Raw genomic sequence first — 27,150 nt, forward strand, 5'->3', positions numbered from 1 at the left:
GGGTCTTTTTAGGAGAAGAGTTTAGATATATTACCCATGAGTTCTTAAATATGTATAAAACTGGGAAAAAGTTTTATAGCCTTGTTGGCATTCTAAGATACACAATTTGAGTGCTGGGAAACACAGTTCTCAGTCTTCCATGGGGCCCCAGGAACTGTTCCTGGTACTTTCCTGTAGCTTCTACAGATACCAGCACACGAGGCTTTGTCTCCCTACGCACCGCCCCCCCACCCCCAGTCTTGGGGAAAGGTGACTTCAGCTGGGATGAGACTTTTGCTCAGACTTGTTTTGTTAAAACCAAAAGCACCCAGGAGAGTTAGCCTACCCATCTGCTTCTTTATCACATGCACCCCAACTGTGTTTCATACGTGCTTAAAACGTATTCTTGTAACGGGGGCAGGCACACTTTCCAGGATACTGATGCAGGGGTTGTTTTAAGGATTTGCAGTAACATGCTACTTTCAAGATTCTCAGATTCCTCATTTATTCTTTTCTAAAGCTGCGGGAGAAAGTGTCTGCTTTGCACATTTCTTCTCTCACTTTACAGAGAAAGGCCATCTGATGTGTTAATACAGTACATTTGCTCCAGCATTAGAAACCTCCTATGCATTAAAAAAAATCATTAGAAATATTTGTTTTGGAGGAGGGCTTCTTTTAATGATTAATCAAGGAAACTTAAACCTGGTGGGTTTCTTGCCTTTCTGGATCTTACATACAATTCTGATAAGGATTAGCTGGGCCTTGTAATATGGGTTAGTAGGGCTGGTTCTTTTAAAAATAACATCTATGTTTTCCAGGACTACTAAAGTTTTAAAGGTACATTGGATAAAACCGCAAATACATATTTCATATGGTTCCTTTTGAATTCAGTGCCGTGATAGTTAAAACCTATTTTATCACAGCATGTCATGAAACATTGATTTCAGAGTCGATCCTCATCTTATTTTGTCTTATAAAATATTTAATATTTCATATCTTCTACTATCAGCAAACTTTAAACTTATGATGAAAATTTGGGGGATGACAAGTTACAATATATAAAGGGGGTACTTTTTTTCAAAATTCGTATAGGGGGAATGAAAGCAGAGTATTTCGATAACACAGAATAAAGTCCTCCTTGAAAATCACCTGGGATTGTCCAGAGCCCCCAGTTGGCCCCTCTTTCATACATACCTCTTTTGGTGGATTACATTTGCTGCTTTTAAAGTCCTACTGTTTACCCTGTGTTCTGTCTGGAGTATTTCATCCAGGAGGACTTCTGAAGCTCACTGCTAGCTGATGGAAGGCAATGTCAGAGGGCAGGCTTCCCAGAGACAGTTGGCTCATTCCAGAACTTCTCTTTTGTGGTGCCAAATGTCAAAAGGGTATGTAACTGGTCCAGACTGCCGGTTGTGCTCTGGTAACAAGTGATACCAACATCTTCGTAGCTTACAACAGCCAAGATGTATTTCTTGCTCATGCTGCATGTACACATATGGGTCAGCTATGATGATGCTCCTGTTGCCTGAACTTGAAAATTCAGGTGGATGGATCAGTCTCTGTCTGAGAAAGAAGATATGGAACCAACTACAGATGAAAGTCCCAGAGCTTTTGCCTGGGATGGGATGTCCCTTCGGCTCAGTTTTCATTGACCAGAGCAGATTCATGGGCCAAACTTGGAGCCGGTGGGGTGGGGGTGGGATATGGTCCTTTCTTAGGGAGGGCCAGCGAATAGTGTCAAAACAAAATTTACGCTGGGCAGAGTCAGCCAAGGAAAACTTTATTCAAGGCTATTGCAATAGGAGAGAGAGAGAAACCTGAACACAGTCTGCATACAATTCCACTGAAACAAAAGGCAGGGGGGTTTTTTAAGAGCTGGAGTGGGGGGTAAGGGATCATTGGCCATCTGTATTTGCTAACTGATCTTACAAAAGGAAAAGTAAATTTTCTCATATCTTCATGACAAGAGGTAGTTTCTCAGCAAGGACCAGTGCACTCAGTGAAGTCAGGCTCTTCCCCTCTACCTCCCACAGAGCCTGGGAGAAGGGTCCAGTCTTCCCCAGGGATTATATTTCAACGACATGGCTCCAAGGTCCTGGAGGAAACATTCCTGGGTTGCAAAACTGGCAGGAGTCTCTTAAAAAAGTTTCACATTGGAGTTCCCGTCGTGGCTCAGTGGTTAACGAATCCGACTAGGAACCGTGAGGTTGTGGGTTTGATCCCTGGCCTTGCTCAGTGGGTTAAGGATCCAGCGCTGCCATGAGCTGTGGTGTAGGTTGCAGACAAGGCTTGGATCCCGTGTTGCTGTGGCTCTGGCGTAGGCTTGGCAGCTGCAGCTCCAATTCAACCCTAGCCTGGGAACCTCCATATGCCGCGGGTTGCGGCCCCAGAAAAGGCAAAAAGCCAAAAAGCCAAAAAAAAAAAAAAAAAAAAGCTTCACATCTCCAAAGAGCTGAGAAAGAATTTACAGTTATAAGTTTCCTAAACTAAATACATCTAAGAAACAAGAGGTCAGGGGCCTAGAGGCAGGGAGAAGCCTGTCTAAAGTTTATTCAAGCTGAGGGGAATGTTAAGGTGAACATTTAAGAATAATAACACAGACTGTCACAGTGTGGAGACACATACGTGCATTAGTGCCTCTGTATGTATGCGTGTGCGTGTGTGTGTGTGTGTGTGTGTGTGTGTGAGAGAGAGAGAGATTTACTTGATTATAAACAACAGAAACCAATGCTGGCTGCCTTAAATGGAAGATTGCCTTCTGGTAAACTACTGGGACCTCACAGAATTGATGAGCGCTAAAGAACCAGATTTGAAAAATGCACACGGAGGTCAGGAGAAGACGAGCCCCCATCCTTTGGCAAGGACGGTACAGCCAGAGCTTCGCCACTGCTGGGCAAAGGTGTGGCAACCCCCCCGACACTTCCGTAGCTTCTGTGAATAAAAGCTGGATACTCCTTCAGTTTTGGTCCAGAATCCAAGTCTGGGCTGGGATATCTGACCGGCAGAGCCAGGCACGTACCCTGGATAATGAGGAGGAGGTGGTCTCTCTCTCCCACGCCCTCGCCCTGGCCCCTGGGTAATGGGGCACCTGTTCACCCACTTCTCTCCTGTCTCTTCTGTGGGATCCCCCAGTGGCCAGGAAACCAGTAGCCAGCTCTGACCACCGATTCCAGCTCTCACCCCTTGGCTCTCCAGGATGGCCTTGCAGGTCCTGAGTGGTTAGTTAGCCTCTCTCCGAGGAAGCTCTTTTGCCTCTCAGCTCCTTGCACTAAGATGGGATGAATGTACTAGCGAGTGTCTTGTGTGGGTCAATATGAATATTAAAGAAATCTCTCTTAAGAGTATAGATTTCTTTCTTTCTTTTTTTTTTTTTTTGGTCTTTTTAGAGCTGCACCTGCAGCATAAAGAAGTCCCCAGGCTAGGGGTTGACTGAATTAGAGCTGCAGCTGCCAGCCTGTGCCACAGCCACAGCAATGCCAGATCTGAGACTCGTCTGTGACCTACACCAGAGCTCACGGCAACGCCAGATCTTTAACTCACTGAGCAAGGCCAGGGATCAAATCATGTCCTTGTGGATTACCACTGAGCCACCATGGGAACTCCAAGAGTACAGATTCCTACACAGTTCCTTTAAACAAGAGGCCAGGGGTCTTTGAAGTTGCAAAACCTATGGCTCACATCCTTGGCCCTGTCTCCCTGAGCTTCAGGTTCCCTTCAGATGAATGGGGTCTTTATGCATATTTTGCAGGGAGTTTGGGAGAACACGGCGGGTTATGTCTGTAGAATGCGTGGCGCTGGCTCCTAGGAGGAAGGAATTAATGGAAATAATTATTAGGAAAGCGACATCTTTCGCGCTCCTTCTTTCCCCTCTGCCAGAGTTGTTTCTCCCCTGCAGTCACATTTCCAGTCTTTGCTCAGGTGGAAGGACCCTGGTCTGTTTTTGCATTGGCTTCTGGGGGCTGCAGAATGCCATGTGCTCTTGCTCTGTCTTTCCTCCCAGCCCGAGGATCCCCCATGCCACTCGCCTGGCCTAAATCAAACAGGGCCAGTAGAGGCCCCCATCTTGGGGCAGAACAGATGGGTGCATTTCTGCGAGGCCCCTGGGTCATTTACTGAGCCGCGGTGCTCTGCAAGCAGGAAGCATCTTGAGGAAGAGTTTATTGGACAGACTTTACTGTGTCCTCACACTTGTGCTCATTAATCATCCAAACTGTACAAGTACCCAAGTGTTTCATGAATAGGTAATTAATTAAAACGTTATATGCAAGTGTCATGCAGTATGTGAAGGCCTTTAGGGAAATTATTAACATTACTAGGAAAATGTCTCTTTGACCCTATTTATAAACGTACACCTAAAGATTTGGTATCTCTGATATATAAATGTGCCGTGTGTGTGTGTGTGTGTGTGTGTGTGTGTGTGAGATGCTTGAGGATGATTAAGATTTTATTGGTGTGGGCATAGTTAGACTATAAAGCTGGAAGTTAATACCAAAATTTTTTCCAAGTATCATTAAAACCTAACACCATTTTTTTTTTCTGTTTTAAAGAATAACTGTCTTATGAAATCGAACAAGTCAGAAAGTTTTATTGGCAGTAATGTTGTGTTTCTTAAACTCTGGTTGCCTTGGTTACTCTTGGAATATTAAAATAATCTGGGCCTTTAGACAGCGAGGACTCTCTCCTACTTATTTTGGGCCCATGATGGTGCTAATTAACCACCCTCTAGGGCATGTGAGGAGGAAGTGGCCATGCCGTCTGGAAAGTGGCTGTGTCAGCCAGCAGTTTGGTGACTATCTGAGCCCAAAAAGATAACATCTTTGACATGGAGAATCATTATCTTTCAGACATCCTTCTCTGAGCATTTCTGGTGCACACAAAAGCACATCTTTGACCAGTTATTTAAAGTTATTATTTTATTTTTTACCTTTTATTTTTTTTGTCTTTTTGCCATTTCTTGGGCCACTCCCACGGCATATGGAGGTTCCCAGGCTAGGGGTTGAATCAGAGCTGTAGCCACCGGCCTGCGCCAGAGCCACAGCAATGTGGCATCCGAGCCACGTCAGTGACCTACACCACAGCTCATAGCAATACCGGATCCCCAACCCACTGAGCAAGGCCAGGGATCAAACCCGCAACCTCATGATTCCTAGTCAGATTTGTTAACCACTGAGCCACGACAGGAACTCCTAAAGTTATTATTTTAGAATAAAGCAGAGAACATCCGGTGATCCTCATGCACATTTGGATGTTTGGTCATGTTTTCTATTTTTTTCTTTTTTCTTTTTTAAGGCCACACCTGGAGCACATGGAAGTTCCTGGGCTAGGGGTCGAATCGGAGCTGCAGCTGCTCCCCTACACCACAGCCACAAGAATGCAGGGATTGAGCCGTGTCTGCAACCTACATTGCAGCTCATGGCAACACTGGGTCCTTAACATGCTGAGCCACGATGGGAACTCCCTGGTCATGTTTTCTTTCATTATCATTCTCCACCCTCACCCCTTTCTCCGCGGTAACCTGCGCCAAAATTGGCAGTGATCACAGATCACTTCTGAAAAGGCAGCGGTTCCCACATGTTTATTTGTGGCCTGTGGTCGGACCTCCTGTGGCAATGGGCTGCAGCCTTATCCCGGAATCGGAACTGCCAAGCTGAAATGAAACCTAAGAGTTTGCTGAGCTCAGCCCACATTTTTCAAATCAGGTGACAGATGATCAGAGAAGTGGCATTTCAGTTCTGAGTTTCTGATCGCCAGTGTAGTGGCTTTCTCTCTCTCTCCAGTTTAGACAGAAGGCAATCCTGCCTTTTCCGTGTAAACCCAAGTCCCTTATGTAAATAACCCTGCCGTAGGAAAATTGTTTGGTAGCGTTGGAATTTTAGGAGTTGTCTTGGTAGACTTATGGAATCACAGAGTGGCAAGGAACCTTGAGCAAGTATATAATCCATCACGCCAGCCCCAGGCTCCAACAGGAGGGCTTTTAATAGCACACATGTGCTCTGCTCATCTCTTTCCAGCGATGAGTTCTCTAAATGTGTGGGGACACAACGTGAGGAGAGCAAGGATTCAGAAGCAAGCATATCTGTGTCAAGAAGCCTATCTTGCTGATTTAACCTATTTTTCGTTAACCCATCTAGTTAGGGTCTTACTGAAGGATAGGAGCATGGCTAGGAGGAAGAATTAGAACTCGTTTAGGGTAAAAATCAAACCACCTGACTTGTATTTTTGTTTTTCCCCTTTTATTGCTGCACATAATCCATCAGAAAATCCATACTGATAACGTAAGTGTTGAATTGATTAGCAGTTAATTAATAACAATATCAAGAGGGAAAAATGACCCCGTGTGTCGTGTTCTTCGCGTCGAAGGGTTATATGCAAGCCTTACGCTCCGGTGACAAAGGTCTTGTCACCATCTTATACTGGGACTCAGGAAGTGTCAACGTCCTTAAGGTGACAGGGTTAATAAATGGTGGTGGTGGGATCTGAACCTGGCCTGCGGCCTCCAAGGTAAGGGGAGACGTCAGATATCAAACAGAGAAGAGCAGCTTGATATCAGAGTGGGTTAGCCTACTTACATTTTCTTCCTTTTGCCTAAAAATAAGTCATTTCATGCAACCCTGTTCGTGAGCTGTTTCTGCTAGAACACGGGATTTTCTGATGTTTTGGGGCCTCTCAAAGTTTAAAAATGGTGGGAAAGTGGATTTTGTAAAAAAAAGTGAATAACTGGAGAAAAGCTGATGACTAAGGAAAAACATAAGACACAGATTGATAAAGGCCTCACTGGCCCTGTCAGGGAGCTCAGTGCTCAGGGGGAGGAAAATGGGATGAGAAACCAGTGAACCCAGTGAACCGCGTTATCTGAGTGTGGGAAGTGGCAGAAAGGATTTTGTATTCTGGAAACCTAAAAACATCTCAAACGATTAATCAGACAATGGACCGAAAGTGAGCCTTTGATGTATCACAGAAACTAGGTAGAGAGACACACACACACACACACACACACACACACACACACACACACACACACACACACACACACACACACACACACACACACACACACACACACACACACACACACACACACACACACACACACACACACACACACACACACACACACACACACACACACACACACACACACACACACGGTCCAATGAGATTGTTCTGAAATTATTAAGAACAACTGTGAGAGCTTTAATCTCAGGCCAGGTTGTAATAAGAGGGACTTTCAGTATAGATTAGATGAATACCTTTTAATGAAGAAATGGAAGTCTTAGATTTTTGGGTAAGACCACTAAATCACCTAGTTTTAGGACGGAGGATGGCAGGAATTGCCCAGATGTCACATTCAAGGGCCAGTATTATTTCATTAATATGAAACCTTCCATAAGGTGGTTGAGGGCAAATTAACAATGAAAACAAAATCCTGAATTTCTGCCAGTGTATTATCAGCCTCCTTCCTCCTCTTCTTTGCATTCACTTCATCTCATCCCCCATCTCTTAGATCCATCTTGCTTGGGTAGTTACACAGTTCAGAGCTGGCACAGTGTGTTCATATCCTCTTTCTTTCCCTTTGATTTTAGGCAAGTCTGGCCTGAGCGTTGTTCTTATGGAACGTAAATACCCTCTGAGAGTTTCATTTGCACAGTCTGATTCGACATCTAAGAAGCCTACTCAGGACATTTTGCTTACTGAATATCTTTTCTTTTTCTTTTCTTTTTGCTTTATAGGGCTGCACCTGCAGCGTATGGAAGTCACCAGGCTAGGGGTCAAATCAGAGCTACAACTGCCAGACCTACACCACAGCCACGGCAATACCAGATCTGAGCTGCATCTGAGACCTGCACCACCATAGCTCTTGGAAATGCCCGATCCTTAACCCACTGAGCAGGGCCAGGAATCGAACCCACGTCATTCCTCATGGATACTAGTTGGGTTCGTTTCTGCTGAGCCACAGCGGAAACTCCTTGAATATCTTTTCTTTTACAGTGTTCTTCTCTTAGAAGTTCTCCAACCAATCTCGCAATATATTAGAACTTCTTGGCGTATAACACATTTTGTATTCTACATGTGATAATAACGTGGTTTGCTTATAATGTGTATAGCAATGTTCCCAAACCTCATTGCTTCCTGGAGCCCTTAGGCAAAAACCAACCAAATAAACTTAATGGTTTGCTTCAGTAGTTAGGTTCAGACAACTTAATGAGTATTTATGTCCTAGCAATTGTGGCTGTTTAAAAAATTAATGCTACCTTTTATTAGGTACTTATTTTTTGCCAAAGTACCAAGTGTTTTACACACATTATTTTATTTTAATCATTCAGCAATACACTTGATTTAACCATTCATTCAAGAACATTCATTGAGCACCTGCTATGTGCTAAGCATTGTTTTAAGGGCTGCGAATATAGACATGAACCAAGGAGATGGAGCCCTGTCCTCAAGAGGTTTACAATCTAGGATGGGAGTCAGGAGTCCACAAAGGAAAGAACAGATATAGAGAGTAAGAGCAGGTAGAGATAAGGGCAGCGATGAAGAAAAAGGAATCAGCTAAAGGGGAAAGAGAATGACGGAGACGCTGTTTTGCTTGAGGTGGTCGGGGATGTGAAATGGTGGTGTTATCCTCATTGTATGAAGAACGAAACTGAATCTCGGAGAGGTTAAGCCACTTGTCTATGGTAGCCCAGTTATAAAGACTTGAGCTTGGATTCCAGTATCTCTAATCAAGGAATTGAGATGTGGCAATCAAGGGTCTTGGATGAATTCAAAAAGTATTAACAACTTGTCAAAATGTGTGACTTGATCTATCATTGTGAGTACCTGAGATGTCCTAACCTTAACTCCTACTGGTAGAGAATTGATAACTACAGAAAGATCAGTCTCACTTACATACTTAGCAAGAGACAAAACTTATGGCCATGAGGCTGGAATCACTGAATACGAGCAAACATTGCCTGGTATAATAGTGCAAAATGATTTCTCTGAGGTCAAACAAGACTTGGCTTCTTTGAAGAAGTAAATTCTCAGGTTGAACAACAACAACAAAAAATGAGAACTGAAGGAAAATAGTATTTATTTGTAATATTTATCTAGTTCAAGAAAGAGAGCATTTTCATTTTGATTGGTGACTGGTAATAAGAGAAACATCCATTGGAAATCACCTTTCAAATCAAACAACTTAATTTCACTTTCTGTGAAAGAAAAGTAACATATGCCATTCATCTGAATTTTTAAGGGATTGTGTAAGAAAGACAACATATAAGAGGTAGTAATATATTTCCTACTTGCTATTCTTATTTATTGTAAAATGGAAAAGAGAGCAGGAGAGTGATGGACAGAAGGAGACTGCAAAACCTCCAAGGAAAATGCGTGAGCTGTAGGTAAATCACACTTGTCACCCTGTGTTTTGGGCATCAGTAAATTATCACCTGTTAACACTACTCTTGGAAGATTTTCAGCGATAAGAGTAGTTCTTCCGTTCCTTGGTGCTCTGGGAAACACGTTGCAGAATGAAAGCATGTGAATACTAGTTCACATTTATTTATTCATTCTCTTAGTTGATGTTTAATTAAAAGATTATCATGAAAAATTCTAAGCATGCAGAACGGTATTAAATGAAGAGTACCCAGTTTCCTAATTCCATTACCACTCCCCCAAGGCAATCACTTCCAGATTTTTCTGTCGATACATTACTCTTAGAGATATATAATGGGTTACTTGTTTATCCACTCATTTGTTCCCTTATGACAGAATCTATTGAATCCCAAACACAAAAGAGGAAATCTCACTATCTTCCTCAGGTCGTATTTTACTCGTTTCTCTCATTTTAAAAGCAGTTTATTCTTATTTTCTGACTGCAGTATTCACTTGATTTTCTTGGAGGATACTAATTAGTTTTTGATATTATTTTCACTTCCACTGGAGCCAGTTTTCCTCCCTGGCCCTCAGTTTTCTATTTGTTTTCAAATTTGAGGATAAGATTTATTTCTTCATTTACCTTTTAAAACCGAGGGCTCCCCAGGCAATGACGAAGGTATGGAAACATGTATTATCCAGGCTGTGGTTACAGCACCATTTGTAGAAGAGAAGCATTGGAAAAGCCCGAGTGTCTTTCAATAGGAGACTGGCACGATGACAATGACACATCTTCAGGATGGACTTTGTATCCGTCAGACCTCTCCCTGTGAGGGGGCTGACTTTGAGCTCCATGTAGGTGGGTGGGGAGTTTTAATGGGTAGTCTTCAGGGGTGTTCAGTGCATACTGAGGCTAAATGACGGAGGGCTTTATTTTGGGGACCCTCCCACTTCTTCCCTGGATCTATAATTGGCCTTGGTGAATTCCTTGCAAAGAAGATCTTAGGTTTCCTTTCGAGGCAGATGTCCTGGCTGTAGGTCTCTATGTGAGAGTAGGAATGTTCTGAAAATAAGTCTTTTGGTAGGTTGTCTTGATTGCCTAGCCCGCTGGGGATGCAGGCTGCCTGAGGCCTCCTAGCTTGGAGTGAGTCTTTCTATTTCCAAGCATCACCCCCATCAGGCACCTGGGAAATGGCTTTGCTCTTGCTCATTTGTGGACGAGGATGCTTCTTCATGGGCAGGAGTAGAGTCTAGGGAAGATTGGAATTCTCTTCTGGGAAAAGACACTGCTGCCTCATGAAGTTCATATCTAATGAAGTTAAAACTAAAGTTGGATCTTTTATTTAGATTTCAAAAATCAATTGAGCAGGTTTTATACAGAGAAATATTGGATTAAATTAATTAATTTCTTGGCCATGCCCATGACATAGGGAAGTTCCCAGGTCAAGGATCAAACCCACACCACAGCAGCGACCCGAACCACAGCAGTGGCAATGCTGGATCCCCAACCTGCTGCTCCACAAGACAACTCCTAGAGGGGTATTTTAAAAGCTCAAACTGGCTCTGGGCCAAGTGCTAAGAAATGGAGCTATTGCCTAACACTAAAGAAGTAAATGAGAATGTAGTGGGGGAGGTTAACAGATTAATAAAATATGAATGCAGAGAGTCTCAGATTTTCACAAAGATCATCAAGAAACAGGTCTGAACAGTCGAATGTCCAGGTTGGGCAGTAACAGATTCCTCTACGTAGCGACATGATAAGGTGGTCAGGCTAAATGAAGAGAGTCTTTATGGGAGTGGATAGAAAAGTGTGCGCTGAGGGTGACTGCACCCTGGAAAAAAATATCTTAAAAAAAAGAAATCCAGACTCTATTTTGAATAGTCTGAATCCTATTTAATCTGGATTCTTTCACCACGTGAATAAGACGGTCCTTTTGAAGGTCTCATTTACTCTGTGTTCTGCCAAAACATCCGCAGACTTACTGCATCAATAACGTACTCTCTGTCCCTTCCATTCTCTGTGCTGCAAATTCGCATCATGTTTGTATTTTCTGTTGAAGATCCTGGTAACGCTGCCTTCTCACTCTTTGAGATCATCATCTTGAAATAATTCATCTATCCAGTCATTTGTTCCACACCTATTTATCACTACCTGTAGCTACCAGGCTCTGTGCTCGGTGCCGGGTCATTGTGGTAAGTGAGATAAACAGGTCTCTGCCCTCCTGGAGTTAAGAGTCTCACAGAGTAGTTATGTTGTGAGCCACCCGGGAGGGATCAGGAGCTGGGAGTTATCGGATGCAAACTATTGCTCTTGGAATGGATTTACAATGAGATCCTGCTGTGTAGCACTGAGAACTATGTCTAGATACTTATATCGCAACAGAACAAAGGGTGGAAAAAAATGTATACATGTAAGTGTAACTTGGTCCCCATGCTGTATGGTGGAAAAAATAAATACATAAAAAAAATAAAAACAATTATAAATGAAAAAAAAAAAAAAGTCTGGCAGAGATCACCCATGCCCTTCTCTCTCATGGGCTAACATGCAGGGGACTTCTACTAAGTCGGTCTCTCTCGATATTCTCACTTTTTACTTGGCCTCTCTAATAGAGTACTTATCAAAATCTGTCTTAGATTCTAGTGAGGTCTGTCTCTTCCATTGGGTTTGGAGCAGAATTCATTTCTTACGTGTTATTCTTTGCCGCCTTCTGAACCCTTACATGTTTTATGTTCCCTAGTTTTAGGAGGCAATTATATGACTTCTTAACGAAACACACACACACAGACACACAGACACCCCAAACCAGCCAACCAATCAAACTCCCTTCCTGTGCAGTAGTGAGGGCTCCGAAGCAGGTGACCTTATGCTATATTGTGGCTGCCTCAGCTTGCTGCCTTCCCCCGTATTTGTCAGCTTCCTACCAGGAGGTGAGTGAAAATTATGTCTGCCCCCCTTCTCTGATATCGAGCGGTATTGTGAGAACACTTCCACCTCAATTACATTTTTTTTTTTTTTTTGGCTTTTGAATGCTTTTATTCGTAAACTGTCAGGGGTTCCTTCTGGCAAGACAGAAGCAAGAAAGGGTTAATAAATATTTCTAAAAAAACTCAACTGTTCTAAATGATATCAATAGAATCTTGAAAACCATGAGATTAATTGCTTCATACCAAGCATCTGACACATAAACAAGAATGATTGAGCACCTGTAGGTACCTGGCCCCGAGCCACGTCCTTTGTATGGCACACCTTATTCAGTTCTCACAACAATTCTGCGAGGCAGGTACCTTTGCCTCTGTTTCACTGCCGATTAAGACTCCGAGGTTTAAAGACATTAAATCCTGTGCTCCTAGTTATCAAAGGGGGAGTCCGGTGTTTGAACTAACCATAACCATTACATCAAAATATCTTCTGTCCTTCCTTCCTTCCTCCCCCGCTTCCTTCTTCCCCCCTCCCCCCCTCTTCAAGTATTGTAGAGACTACATTTACCAGGACATACTTAATTAAAAAACCCTAACATTCAGCTTAAGGTGATCATATGAATGTTGTGTTATCTCATGCATTTATTATTTAGTGAACAGTCGTGGCTGAGTGCGTTTCGGTTGTTTAATTTCACTCTGCATGTAGTATAGAAACACGTTACTTATTATATTAGTTACTCTGCATAATTGAATTTAGAGATCTTATTTTCTCTACTATTTTTAATACAATGCAAAAAAATTTCCTACTCAAAATTCCTGATGTACCGCCGAACTATTTTTTTTTTTTTTAATTTGCAACTGTGAGAAACTTTGGAGGCACATTTCCTCAGAGGAGGAGCAGTTGGTCTTTGAATGGCTGCCCATTTATATCTCTTACTGCAAGCCATTTACATTTCCATGTTTCAGCTATTGAGTCGTGCTCCTAAAATGTCAAATGCAATTATCGTAGTTAGCAATGACTGGAAAACATTTTCTCCAAATATTTTCCTCAGGAAAGAAGAGACTTTTTTTCTGCTTTGTTGGAGCTCAGTAGCCAGAAGCTTCCAGGTTATCTGGTTGGCCTCTGGCCTCCTGACAGCCCTTCTCTAGCAGATGGTCTGCTTTTCAGAACCTCTCTGGCTGACCATCCCTGTCCCAGGAGGCCTAAGCCCTGGAAGGTTGTTTCTCCAAGGACAAGTTCATTTCCATTGCAGAACCCTTGAGACTATCCAGACATTCTCCTTGAGCAGGATCCTTGCCTCTGAACCGACCTTGGGTTCCTGCAGACTGAGAATGGCTGGGGCCTTATGAGCTGTTTCTCTAGATTAAAATCACCCTCTGGATTTGTACCCATACCTCTGTCCTGCTTTGTTTTAGTTTATCTATTTAATCTTAGGCTATCGGATGATTTTTTAATCATTTATTTATATATATATATTTATTTTTTCTACTGTACAGCGTGGTACCCTTACATGTATACATGTATACCCATTTACACTTATATGTATACATTCTTTTTTCTCACATTACATGTTCTATCATAAGTGACTAGACAGAGTTCCCAGGGCTACACAGCAGGATCCCACTGCTAATCCATCCCAAAGGCAACATTCTGCATCTGTTTATCCCAAGCTCCCAGTCCCTGCCACTCCCTCCCCTTCCCCCTTGGCAACCACAAGTCTATTCCCCAAGTCTATGATATCACTTATGTCTGGAATATAACATACGGCACAAAGGAACCTTTCCACCGAAAAGAAAATCATGGACTTGGAGAAGAGACTTGTGGTCATATGATTTTTTACCTGATGATTTTTACCTAGTAGTTACTTTTGCTTAATGATACCATGTAGGCTTAGTAATTTCTGGTTTTCAAAGCACTTACACCTACCCTATTTTGTTTCATCTGCTCCATGAATCTGTGAGTTAGGAGAAGTAATTCTATTAGACCAGAAACCACAATCTGGAAGAACTTCCGGGACTCATGACACTACTGGTTGACTAAGGAATCAGAACATCAGGCTTAGAATTTGTAACTATGGGTCTTGAGACCAGACCACACGCTGTTGATATAAAACACTTGCAAAACAATGCTTTTCATGACTTGATCCCTTCAATTAATTTGAATTTCTGAGTCTTCGTGGTATGGTCAACCCCTTGACTTTTGCTAAAATAATGCCGAATTCTTGAATTCATTATAACTCCTAGGGTACAGTGATTCCAGCAGTTTCTAAAAGCATGCTTGGCCATGTTGACAATGTCTTAATGACTGAAGACAAGAAGCCTTTATTCCTAAAATAATTCTGCTCACTAATGTGATCAGGGAGCTCAATTTCAGTTTGACAGAGGTTTCAAAATAGAACTTCATGAGGGAAAACTGCAATTAGATATTCATGGGTAATATTCTTAAGTTTGTGAAGTAGAATGTTAATGAGGAGGAGGATTGATTTTATTTTACTTTAATTACACTACATTTGCTGTTATATCTGCCGCCGCGGTACAGCGCTTGATGTTTTTATTTTGCCTTTTCTTCTTGTTCAGTAGCTGTGGTGACTAAAGGCATAGAATTCTGTCCACTCTGCAGCAGACATAGCATCAAAGGTAATATACCTGTTGTGAGTAAGCAAATAAAATGCTTACAATTCCTAGTTCTAGTACTTAGCTGCACAGTAATGTCCTGGTCTTCCCTTATTATCTCTGAAGGCTCTCATCTGAACGACAGAACTCTGTGAGATTAGGAATCGAACACAATAGAATAGCAGAAAAATAGCCAGCCCCAGTCATTTGAACCTGAATTATTAGCTTCCTTTCAGAGTCTTCTTTATCCAGCATGCGGAGTTTAAGGATTTCCATTTTGTGGAGGGGAGCTGTTGTCAGGAGGCTCCTCCTGGGTGAATTAAAGAAGGGTTTGAAATTGTTTGAGAGGTGATTCTGGATGGCAATGGAGTCACGTGTGACGTGGCCCTGGTGTTTTCCTGTTACGGAATGTTGTGGATAATAACGATCATTTTGATAACCTCCATTTTCTTGGAAAGTGATGGAATTGAAAATATCAACTTGGAAATTACAGCGTGCTATGTTAAAGCCTGTGGAGGGGGGAACTTGTATAGAAGTTGATTCTTCTTCACCTTTGCTGTTGTCTGGGCCCAGTTTCATGATTGGTGAGAGAGACTAAAGTGAAGTGTGTTGATTTCCAACAGGGTCCCATCCCAGTGCCAGGGACCCAGAGACACTCAGATGCCTCAGGTGGAAAAATCTTTGAATGGTCTTCACCTTACTCCATGCATCTTAGGAGAAATCACTGTGGATCCCTGCAGGTGTTTTTCACTTCTTCCCCCCTATCCTAAGGTGTATATATTAGCCCCCATCCTCCTTCCATTAAATTCCCAGTTGGAGGCCCAGACAGATTGTGGTCTGGGCTCCATGACTCTTTCTATGCCCACATCATAAAAATATCTTCTGAAGGGAATTGGAGCACATGCTACAGCATGGGTGATGGTTGAGGACTTTATTCTCAGTGAAATAAGCCAGTCGCAGAAGGGCAGATACTGTCTGACTCCACTTACATGAGGAGTCACGAGTAGTCAAGTTCATAGAAATAGAAACGAGGGTGGTGGTTGCCGGGGGCTGGGGAAGTGAGATGCTTACTGGGCAGAGTTTCACTTTCACCAGACACAATGAGATTTGGAGATGGAGGGCGGTGATGGTTGCACAACAATATGAATAGATTGAATGCCAATGAATCGTATACTAAAACAGGGTGAAGATGATACATTTTATGTTATGGGTATTTTACCACAATTAAAAATAATCAGAGAGTTCCCTGGTAGCCTAGTGGTTAAGGATTCAGTATTGTCACTGCTGTAGCATGGTTACGATCCCTGGCCTGGGGAATTTCTGTATGCCGTGGGTACAGCCCCCCCCCAAAATAGTAGTTTAGAAATGATAATCCCTTTAGAAAAAAAAAACCAAGCTAAAATTTCTTTTAAAAACTTCTATCATGCTATCTGTTGCATCTAGAATTCCTCTCCTCAATTAGATAAACTCACCTTTTCTAATTGTTACCTACAAAACCTTCATTCACTCAGATACTCAAATGCAAAGTTTTATCCTCCTTTTAGTCCATCCCCAAATCCAGGTGTTTTTTTTTTTTTTTAATTTAATGTTATTGGATATAGTTGACTTACAGTGTTGTATTAGTTTTAGGTGTACAGCAAAGTGAGTCAGTCATACGTATAAATGTATCCATTCTTTTTTTTCCCATATGGGTTGTTACACACTATCGAGTAGGTTTTCCTCTGCTGTACAGTAGGTTCTCATTGATCATCTGTTTTATACGGTAGTGTGTATATGTTATTTCCACCCTCCCCACTCTTCCCTCCTCCCTCCCAGTGGTTTCACCTGTGGTAATCATAAGATTGGTTTTGAAATCTCTGAGTTTGTTTCTGTTATATAAATAATTTCTTTTGTATCATTTTTATTAGAGTCCATATATAAGTAATATCATATTATATTTGACTATCTCTGTCTGACTTAATTCACTAAGATAATCTGTAGTTCCATCCATGTTGCTGCAAATGGCATTTCATTCTTTTTTATGGCTGAATAATATTCATATAATATTCATATATATATATGAATACATACCACATACATATATATATGTATATACCACATCATCTTTATCCATTCCTCTGTTAATGGACATTTAAGTTGGCTATTGTAAATAGTGCTGCAGTGAACCCCAAAGTCCAGGTGATTTTGCTCCTGAAATATGTCTGTCTCTGTTCCATCAACTACTTTTAGTCTGTGCCACAGTTGTCCTGTATTTGACCACTATCCGTTCTCCCCCGGGCTCCTGCTGCAACCTCCTAAGGGGTCTCCAATTAAGTCTTTTCCACCCTCTTTTGGGTGCTCCTTCTGCATGAAACATTCTCCCTTCATCATGTCACTAGGCTGGCCTTTCAGGTCTCCATGCAACGGTCACATGTCACAGATGGCCTCTCTTACTGCCCTCACTCCCTCCCCTTCTACCTTAGGTGTGTTGCTCTCTTAACCCCTGTTTATTTTCTTCAGCACACTTATCACCTGATGTATTTTTCTTGTCTGTTTGCTTAATTACTGACTCTCTTTTCCGGAAGAATACAAGCTTTATGAAGGCAGAGGTTTCATCTTCTCTGCTTAACTCCCAGAGTCCCAGGAGAAGATACAGAACATGGCAGATAGTCAATGAATTTATTGAATGAAGGAACAAAAGCATGTATTTGTACAGCGTTTTTTTTTTTTTTTTTTCACTGTCATGGTCTAAAAATAACTTCCTCAAATGTTGCGATATATTACACAGTTCATTATGATATTGTCAAACATAGATCTGAAGAAATTGTGTTTGTTGGTTCTTTTCAAAGTTATTTAAAATATATGATCTTGGGAGTTCCCGTTGTGGCGCAGTGGTTAACGAATCCGACTAGGAACCATGAGGTTGCGGGTTCGGTCCCTGCCCTTGCTCAGTGGGTTGACGATCCAGCGTTGCCGTGAGTTGTGGTGTAGGTTGCAGACGCGGCTTGGATCCCGAGTTGCTGTGGCTCTGGCGTAGGCCGGCGGCTACAGCTCCGATTGGACCCCTAGCCTGGGAACCTCCACATGCCACAGGAGTGGCCCAAGAAATGGCAAAAAAAATAAAATAAAATAAAATATATGATCTTAATAACTAATAATAGTGAGATCAAGGAGTTGTATTCCTGAGAGCAAGGTTGCCAATTTGGACGTGGCAGAGCATGAAGTTTGTCACGTGACGGACCACACGGAGCCTCTTTACTGTGAAATTTGGAAAATGACACTTATCTGATCCACTTGAGAGCCGTTATAAAGATGATGCTTTTCTGGTTCGTGTTTATAGCGCGCTTGAACGTTTACAAAGTATTTTTCTATTTATGCCTCACAGCAACTTGGTGAGGTGGGTGTGATTATCTGCCTCTCACGGAAGAGGAGCTTCCTTTCTGAAATTCTGGAGCTAGCGAGTGACAAAGGTGAGCTCAAGCCGGAGCCCCTTGACTGCGTGTCTGCCGTTCTGTCTTTGGCAGACCAGCTGCCTACTCTTTGTACCTCTGCTGAGGGACAGAGGCTCTTTGAAAGTGCTCTAACATGTAGCTGTATACTTAGGATGTTTTTAATTGTGGTATATTTGTACCCATCTAAGTTTGCTGCATTTGCTTACATGTTAAGTAATTAAGCACCTGGGCAGTATACAAAAACACACAAATATATATGCCACCTAATTGTTTCAACAGCAGTTGTTCAATTGCAAAATTGTCTATTTTGCTTGGGTTTAGAGATGGAGAAAATAAAGGCACCTGAAGTCATTTAACTTTCTGAATTGGACTCAGTGTCTCTTTCTCTTTGCTTTTCCTGAACCTGCTTTGCCTGTGTGAGGGTATTTATCACGTGGTGTTTGTGATTGGAAGTATTTATTCGCACATACGGAGTCCATCTGCTCCTCCTCAAATGGGCAGAGATGCTAAAAAAATGAAACAGGTCTAAATGAAGTCATATACTCTATGTGTCTGTAGATATGCATGCGCCCACGTATATGAGTGTATGTATATGCATATATTTATGGGTATATTGTATATATGTATATAATGTATGTATATGCTATACACAAATACACATGTGCACATGTGTGCATATATATTTTATGTGTATATATTTGTGTATATTATATATGTGTATAGAATGCATATATGATGTATGCAAATATACATGTGCACATATGCATGAGTGTACACACATATACCTATATTTGTATACAGATAATTTTTCCCTTCTGACAATGCATGAACCAGTCTTGCTATTTTCCTTGAGGCATCACCTTTCATATGTGCTGTGAAAGCAGACGAAGTCCTCCGAAGTGTGTTTCCCTTTTGAAAAGAGGAAGAAGAAAAGTAAGATGGCTTGGAGCACAGAGAATACACGCTCCATCTTCTCAGGTTCATGGTCTGAGAGAGGTGGAGCTCCAGGGATTTCATTAGAATGTGCCCTATCGGGTCTCCTGGCACAGCAGGAATCCTGAGAGAGACAGCGCCTGTGATTGTAGACAATGATTGAATGTTTCTTCAACCTGTCTCTGCTGACCTTTCTCCTGCTGAGCTTCGTGGCACACGTCCACAAATTTAAACTTTGACTTTACTTATTATGCAACTGGTAGTTTTTAAGTGGATGGATCTTGAAAGTTTGATGTGCTTCAAAATAATGCCTGGATACCTTCCATTATGGAGACTTGTGTGTGCAGGGTGAAAACACCCCAGGACTTAACACCTTATCTAAAGCTATTGGAAAATCCAAGTAAATTTTGCGTATTAGATTCACTGTTTGCTGTTATTTTTGACTTTATGGGCTAGTGTGTAAAACACACTTTTTTTTTGTGACAAGCTACTCCCCTCCCCCGAATGTTCCTTTAAATCTTTATTTCTAATCAGCTCCTCTGATAGATAAGTCCCTTTTCCTTTTCTTTCTTTTTTTTAGGTCTAAATGTGAATACTCATAACTCTCAACATGTATTCTTTGCCTTTATTCACAGTGGACTGATGGAGCCTTTTTTACTTTATTGTCCTTCACATTCAAAGATACTGCTCACAATGATGATGCTTGCGGTGTGGGTGGATGTGATGGAAGAGGCTGCTGTGATGAACAGTTCCTGCGATACAATTTGCTATGAAAACTGTTTCTTGGTTAGCGGCACAGGACTCTCTTGCCTACGATCAGATCTGATTTACTGGGGGACCCGGCTTTCATTCTGACAATCTATCTGGTCCCCATTGCCACAAGCAAGGCATCCTAACGTGCTCTCTGGCTTGGTGGCAGTGGCGGTGGCTGCTTATCAGCAGTTTGCAGGGAAAAGCACGCTCTTTGAGGTTGTGCTTCAGCGTGCCTTTGAAACACCTTTTCTGCTGCCTTTTGTATTTGCCCGAATTCTGTTCACCTTGCAGCAACTTTGGCGATATCACCTTTCTATCCCATAGCTGGCTGGAAGTAAGTACACTGCGGAGAACACCACTTTCAAGCTGGGATTGAATGATTAAGAACATAAGTAGCTGTCACCTACTGACGCCTTACTTGTGCTCTCTCATTTGTTCTTTGCCAGAAAGGCAAGGCATCCTCCCCATTATACAGATGAGGAGATTGAGATGCAGAATGTCAGTTTCCTCATTGTTTTCTGATTAGTCCATTTACACATCCAAGGCCAATTCAGGACCCAGGTTTATCAGACACCAAAGCCCACATTATCTGTGATGTGATGACAGGGCCCCATGGCTTGTGAGTTACATGATAGGTTCTGGTACTTGATTGTTGGCTCGATGACTCTCTGTAGTTAAGCATGACTCAGTCATTCTTATGACCAGTTTGCAAGACTCTCCTGTGTTATTTATAGCAGCTCTCCACCACCTTGATGCCTTGGGGACTTGACACCAGGAAGTGCCCTTTGATTGGTAGATCAATGCCATGTTGGTGTCCTGTTCTGTCTGCCAGCCTGCTGAAGAACATGTTGATGTGTCTGATTTGGCTGGCTACTTCGTAATCTGTCAAGCTGCTGTCAAAGAGCTTGTTCCCCAGGTAGCAGAATTCAGTGACAACGTCTTTCTTGCCATTGATAATGAACACCTGTAAATGAGTTTACATTCTTCTAAGCAGGGCTTGGTATCTATGCAGATTCTCTTCTGGCAACTGCCAGCTTTTAGCAATTCAAGTTCTAGTTTTTTCATTGGCAGGGTGCTGCTGGTTAGACAGTGAATTACCGTATATATAGTAGAAAACAAGTATATAGCTATTTTCTGGTCTGCCCCCTTCCCTCCGTATCACTGGGTCATGGGACTTGCATCTGGCTCACATCCCTGGGATGGTCACCTGTCATAAGTGATACACATCACATATTTTGTTTCATTTAACAAACTTTAGAGAATGTGACAGAATGTATTTTATGGGGCTATCATTTAGTGAGTATGATGTTCATAGTAATTTTCAGATAGAGCTGAATATCAGTCATTATTATAATTTATACATAACTTTTTTATGGCCACGCCCATGACATATGTAAGTTCCCAGGCTAGGGGTTGAATTGGAGCTGCAGCTGCCGGCCTACACCATAGCCACAGCAACACCAGATCCGAGCTGCGACTGTGACCTACACTGCAGTTCATGGCAAGGCTGGATCCTTAACCCATTGAGCAGGGTCAGAGATTGAACCTGCATCCTCCTGGGTACTAGTCAGGTTGTTTCCGCTGAGCCACAGTGGGAACTCCTGAAGGAAAGTTTTGCTGAGCTCTCCCAGAAGTTTTATGTGTTCAAGGATCTTCTGAGAGGCCTCAGAACATCCTTCTGCCTCCTTCAATGGTGCTTCTCTCTCTACCAGGTCACAAAAAGCTAAGTCCATTACGTCTCTACTCCAGCCCTGTCTCTGCCACTTCCCCAGTTCTTCTGTTGCCTTTGGCACCAGGTTTCTATTTAGAGCCAAATAAGAGAAATCAAGCTTGCCATGGCCCAGAGATCTCATTTTAGGTTTTAGGTGAACCCAATGCATTTTCCCACCTCCATCCTGTCACTCATGAAGCTGCTCATGTTTTCTTTGCTGAAATAAAGTCATCTCCACAAAGCTGAAAGAAATCAGAAGGAACATTGCTGGACAGTTTCAATCCTATCCAGCATTGTCAAGCTCCCATCGGGTACTCAATTCCATAATTCTTGCAGACGTCAGTAAGGTCGTGTAAATAACTAAAGCACGGGAGGAAAAGGGTGGTTGAGTAACAGCAGAGGACACAAAAAAATGAAGGGAGATTTGTGTAAGTTTTCTAAGCGAGCGGTGAAACAGGTGATGGTGAAGCTAAGAAGCAAAGGAGGAGGTGACCTCGCCGAATGGTGATGAGTTTAAGGAAGTCAGAGCCTGTGTGGTTGGTATGTCCTAAATGCAGGCTGGTAATTTGGCATACTTGTCAAAAGTGGAGAGGATGTTAGAGCTTTTTAAAAGGTGGAGTGAGAGGGAGAGGGAGGGGGAGAAGGAAAGAGGAGAGGGAGAGGGGAGAGGAGAAAAGATTAGAGAAGAGGAGAGAAAAGAAAGCTGAAAATGATAATGACCAAGCCCATGTCTGTGGGTTGACAGTAGCTTTGGCACTACCTGAGCGTGGTACCTTGTGTGGCATGCACAGGGCATTTAGACAGAGGGGTAGTGGAGTGTCTTCTGGGATTTCATTAAGCCCCTTCCTAGCCATCTTATTATTTTGGAAATTGAATAAACTCTTTCAGGACGTCAGAGCTAATTAATACACTTGGTAATCTGCTACTTCATTAAGTGGAAATCCTTGAGGAGCCCCCGAAGCTTCAAAATGTGCATTCTAGGAATAATTTTGTTGCTTTTCAGTAATAATAACAATAAACATGAGCGATTGACATTTACAATGCATTAGGCACTGTGCTCAGAGCTCTATACAATTCCCCATTAATCCGCACAGCAATCCTATTTGGAGAATTTCCCCTTCCCATCCCCAAAGCCTTGTTCCCCTTATTTGCTGCCGTTTTGCTGCAAATGTATTGCAACTGTTTCTGTGGCATGCTCATCTCATTATGTATATGAAATCACAAAATGAAGAGGACCCAAAAGTCTGTAGGAAATGTATTGTGTTGCCTAGACCGGGTGGTCATGAAACCAAACCAGAAACAGAGGTTTAAAAAAAACCCCAAAAAACCCAGGATGCATGTGAAGACATTTAGTCCTGCTCTCTGAATTTTTCAAATAATCCCTTTGATGTATTTTGTCAATTATAAACCCAGGGAAGTATGCAGATCTTTATTTTCTATACTTATCTTTTCGCCCAGAAAATTAATCTTATTATATTCCTCTTATTTCTTTTAATTCCCTTTCACCTTCCTTATAACAGTTTTCTATCATTCCTATTAGGTAAATTGATCCCATTTCCAAACTTTAATTAACACTTCGTTATTGATCAAACTTAGAGGTCATGTGCTATTCAGTGGAATTAATATGAAAACTATGTGTGATGGTGATTTTAAAATGCACGTTTATTGATGTCAGATGTAAAACCATTACTTCCTTCAAGAGAGCAATGTGCTGGGTGAAAAATGATGCCTTTTCTGTTACTAGTTCAAGATTCGTCTTCTGGTTTCAAGGATTTTCTTTTTGAAATGTCAAAACTAAAAAGGGAAACAAAAATAACATTAACAGACCCACGTAGGAAATTATATTATTTGAGGATGTCAAATTGGAAGATGGAACATGTTTTTTGCCGTCTTCCCAGCTTCCTGAAAATGGCAATGAATAACGGAGAAAATCTTTAATGCCATCTTTAAGCTTCTGCTTGATAAAAGGAACTACTGTATAGCTTCGAAGGTTTAAAAAAAAAAAAAAAAAAAAAAACAACCTCTTTGCAGAAATAGTTTATCCTTTCCAGAACATCTTCTCGTCTCTGCATAAGTGCGCTCCCAGTGGCATGCTTAATCCATCTTCACAGCCTACATATCTTCAAGTGTGTGCATAAATTCTGTCAGGAAGGAACTACGACCTTGCTGTGAGTAACTGTACGCTGCCCTGTGTGTGGGGCTCAACTGCTTGATATAAAACATGCCCTGGATGATCCCGCTGGACTTGGTTTTTCAGGGTTATGAGGTTGGGTGCAGACTCCTCGCCCTGCTGGTCGACATCACTGAACAGTTGTTGTAGAGCTGGTGCCTGAAAAGTGTCCTTTGGTCCATTTCCAGAAAGTCTCATCCCCTCCCCAATGACCCCAAGTGTTCACAGACGGGGTAGAATAATTTAACCTTTCTGTGCCTCGGTTTCCTTGTTCGTGAAACCAGGAGATCACTGTATCTCTCATATAAAGTTGTTATGCAATTAGATGCAATAAAGCACCCAGAGCATCTTGAGCCATGCGTGGAGCATAAAATAAGCTCTGCTATGTTAGTTTCAAGCACTTTGTTCCCCCTTTGCTCTTAAGAACAGGCTTGAGTTCATTCTTCTCAGGAACCAAATGATTTCTTTCTATTTTAGATCTGCTTTTACTTGTGGGCTTTTTTCCTGAAGTAGAAGGCGTAATTTTGTCGTCTTCCCGTCCGTTTCTGAGAGCAGAGATGTGACTGAGAGTGAAGAGTGATTGAGCAGCCAGTGTCCCGCTGGGTTAGCACAGCAACGGCGTCCTTTCTGCCGTCCTTATGAAAGGCTGAGAAAGCCACCACGAGTGGCCCACAAAATAGCTAGGGCCACCCTCTCACCCTTCCATTTGAACCTCTTCTTTCATCTGCTCTCTGCTGTCCTTATCACATTGGTTTTTTAGCTGCTCTGTTCCTCTTTGCCTCATCTATTTGGATTATGGCCCCTATGTATATGGTCTGTTGCTTTTTTTTTTTAATTTTCAAATTTTTATTAGAGTGTAGTTGATTTACAGTGTTGTGTCAGTTTCTGCTGTACAGCACAGTGACCTAGTCGTGTGCATATAGATACAGATATAGGTGCAGATATGGATATATGTCTTTTTCTCAAACTATCTTCCATCATGGGTTATCCCAAGAGAATGGATATAGTTCCCTATGATACACAGTAGGATCTCATTTCCTGTCCATTCTGAATGTAATAGTTTGCATCTGCTAACCCCAGACTCCCAGTCCATCCCACTCCCTCTCCCCTGCCCCCATTGGGTTTTTGATTGTCATCTCCCTGAAAGCCCCCTCCCAGAGTGTCCCCTTGGCTCTCTACTGCCTGGAAGGTCAGTCAGACAGGAAGAGGAAGGGTACTGCATTGACCAAAATTCCCAGAACAGCCCTATACTCTGGGCATCAATTATCCTCTTTTATAGTTGATGCTAAACAGCATAGAGAGAATAAATAACTTCCCAAGGCCATAGGACTGATGAATGATGTGCTGGGTCTTGACCATATTGATAGTGGTTTGTGATGGGGAACTGTACATTTCAGAGCAGGGACTTAGGAAGACAGTGGTGTGGATGCTCCCCTGATGACACAGTGGTGCCAGTCCAGGGAGAGCTGTCCTAGGTGGGCACCAGAGATCTCTGAGGGACCTTTCTCAAGAGGATCACAAGTGAAGCAGAGCTCCACACATGTGGCAGACACATCTGGTTTCTATCCAGTCGTCATTTCTCCTTCTTTCTTTGTTATAGGACCCTGATTTTTATTTTACTTATTCTTTTATTTATTTTTTATTAAAGTATAGTTAATTTACAGTGTTGTGCCAATTTCGGCTGTATAGCAGAATGATCCAGTCATATATATATATTTCTTATCTTCCATTATGGTCTCTCCCAAGAGACTGGATGTATTCCCTATGCTGTACAGTAGGACCTCATTTCTTCTCTATTCTAAATGGAATAGTTTGTATCTACTAACCCCAAACTTCTGGTTCATCCCACTCTCTCTCCCTTCCCCTTGGAACCACTAAGTCTTCTCTCCATTCTGTGAGTCTGTTTCTGTTTTATAGATAGGTTCATTTTTGCCATACTTTAGATTCCACGTATAAGTGATATCATATGATATTTGTCTTTCTCTTTCTGACTTATTTCACTTAGTATGAGAATCTCTAGTTGCATCCATGTTGCTGCAAATGGCATTATCTCACTTTTTATGGCTGAGTAATATTCCATTATATAGTATAGTATATATATACTGTATTTTCTTAATCCATTCATCTGTTGATGGACATATAAGTTGTTTCCACGTCGTGGCTATTGTAAATAGTACTGCTATGAACATAGGGGTGTGTGTATCTTTTTGAATTATAGTTTAGTCCAGAGGACCCCAATTTTTAGCTGCTGATATTGCCAGTTGAGAGAGAAGGCTTTTCTCAGCCTTCCCATAGCTCTTTGTGGCCAGGTTACAAAATGGGTTGGTGAGTGTTACTGAAGTGTTATGTGAAGTTATTGAGAGTGTTGTCTAAAGGGATCTGACTCAGTAGGATGCCTTTCTCCGTTCTGATATCCTTCCTCCTGGCCTGCAGCTCAGACGTGATGATCTTGGGGTGAAAATCTCACACCAGGAAGCTAGGTCCCTGGTGACACCATGAAGCTATCCTACCAGCCCTGAACTTCTTCCCTGGGCTACTTTTATGTAAGAAAGAAGAACACTCCTGCCTTTTTGTCACTAAATATACATAACAAAGCACAGTTAAATCTATGGTAGGTCTATAGTTTTACAAAATATCATCTAGAGGAAAAATATAAGAATATAAGATAGGAAAGAAAAGGTTCAAGGAATAGTGCAAACAGGCATGAAGGGCCAAACAAACACCAGGGAATCTCTGCAAGGACCAGAGGTCTTCTGGATATTCAGGAAGCAAAGTATAAAGGGAATGAGCGAGCAGACTTCCTGGGCTTAGGATATAGCTATCAGCACTGGCTTGTGGCTCACCCATTCACTGATCCCTCAAGCCACTGAGAGTGACAGCAGTGGACCAGCTTTGGGATGTGCCCACCAGCTGTGCAAACAACCTACCTTTTGGGCAAAGGGCCATGTGGCTTATAATTGCTCACTGCTGCCAATTACCGCTGCAGTGGACACTAGGAAAACCATCTCTGCACTGTGGCTACTGGGTGGGCGTCAGTGTAGGCCATGGTGGAGTCCCCTCAAGCCTGACTGTTCAGCACTCCTGAATGCTATGGGGCTAAGTTTATTCATTCCTGTTTTCCTCTGATCAAGGGTACTAACCCAAGGCCCCCTGGTCACTCACCATGACTAAGCTCTTGTCTCCATGAACCAACCCTCCATGCTTCTTTCTCCTTATTCCTTTTCCTTCTCTAGATGCTTTCTTCATCTTCTCGACTTGATCTGAAACCTGGCTGGTCCCCAGGGTCA

The 27,150-nt window shown here is 42.2% G+C and overlaps 1 protein-coding gene across 7 annotated transcripts in view; it reads left to right on the forward strand.

Annotated features, from left to right (window-relative positions):
- Positions 1-27,150, forward strand: part of HS6ST3 (heparan sulfate 6-O-sulfotransferase 3) — a 677,231-nt gene that overhangs the window by 69,594 nt on the left and 580,487 nt on the right. The gene's annotated exons all lie outside the window — the stretch shown is intronic.

This window comes from Sus scrofa, chromosome 11 (assembly GCF_000003025.6).
Source record: "Sus scrofa isolate TJ Tabasco breed Duroc chromosome 11, Sscrofa11.1, whole genome shotgun sequence".
Taxonomy (NCBI): Eukaryota; Metazoa; Chordata; class Mammalia; order Artiodactyla; family Suidae; genus Sus; species Sus scrofa.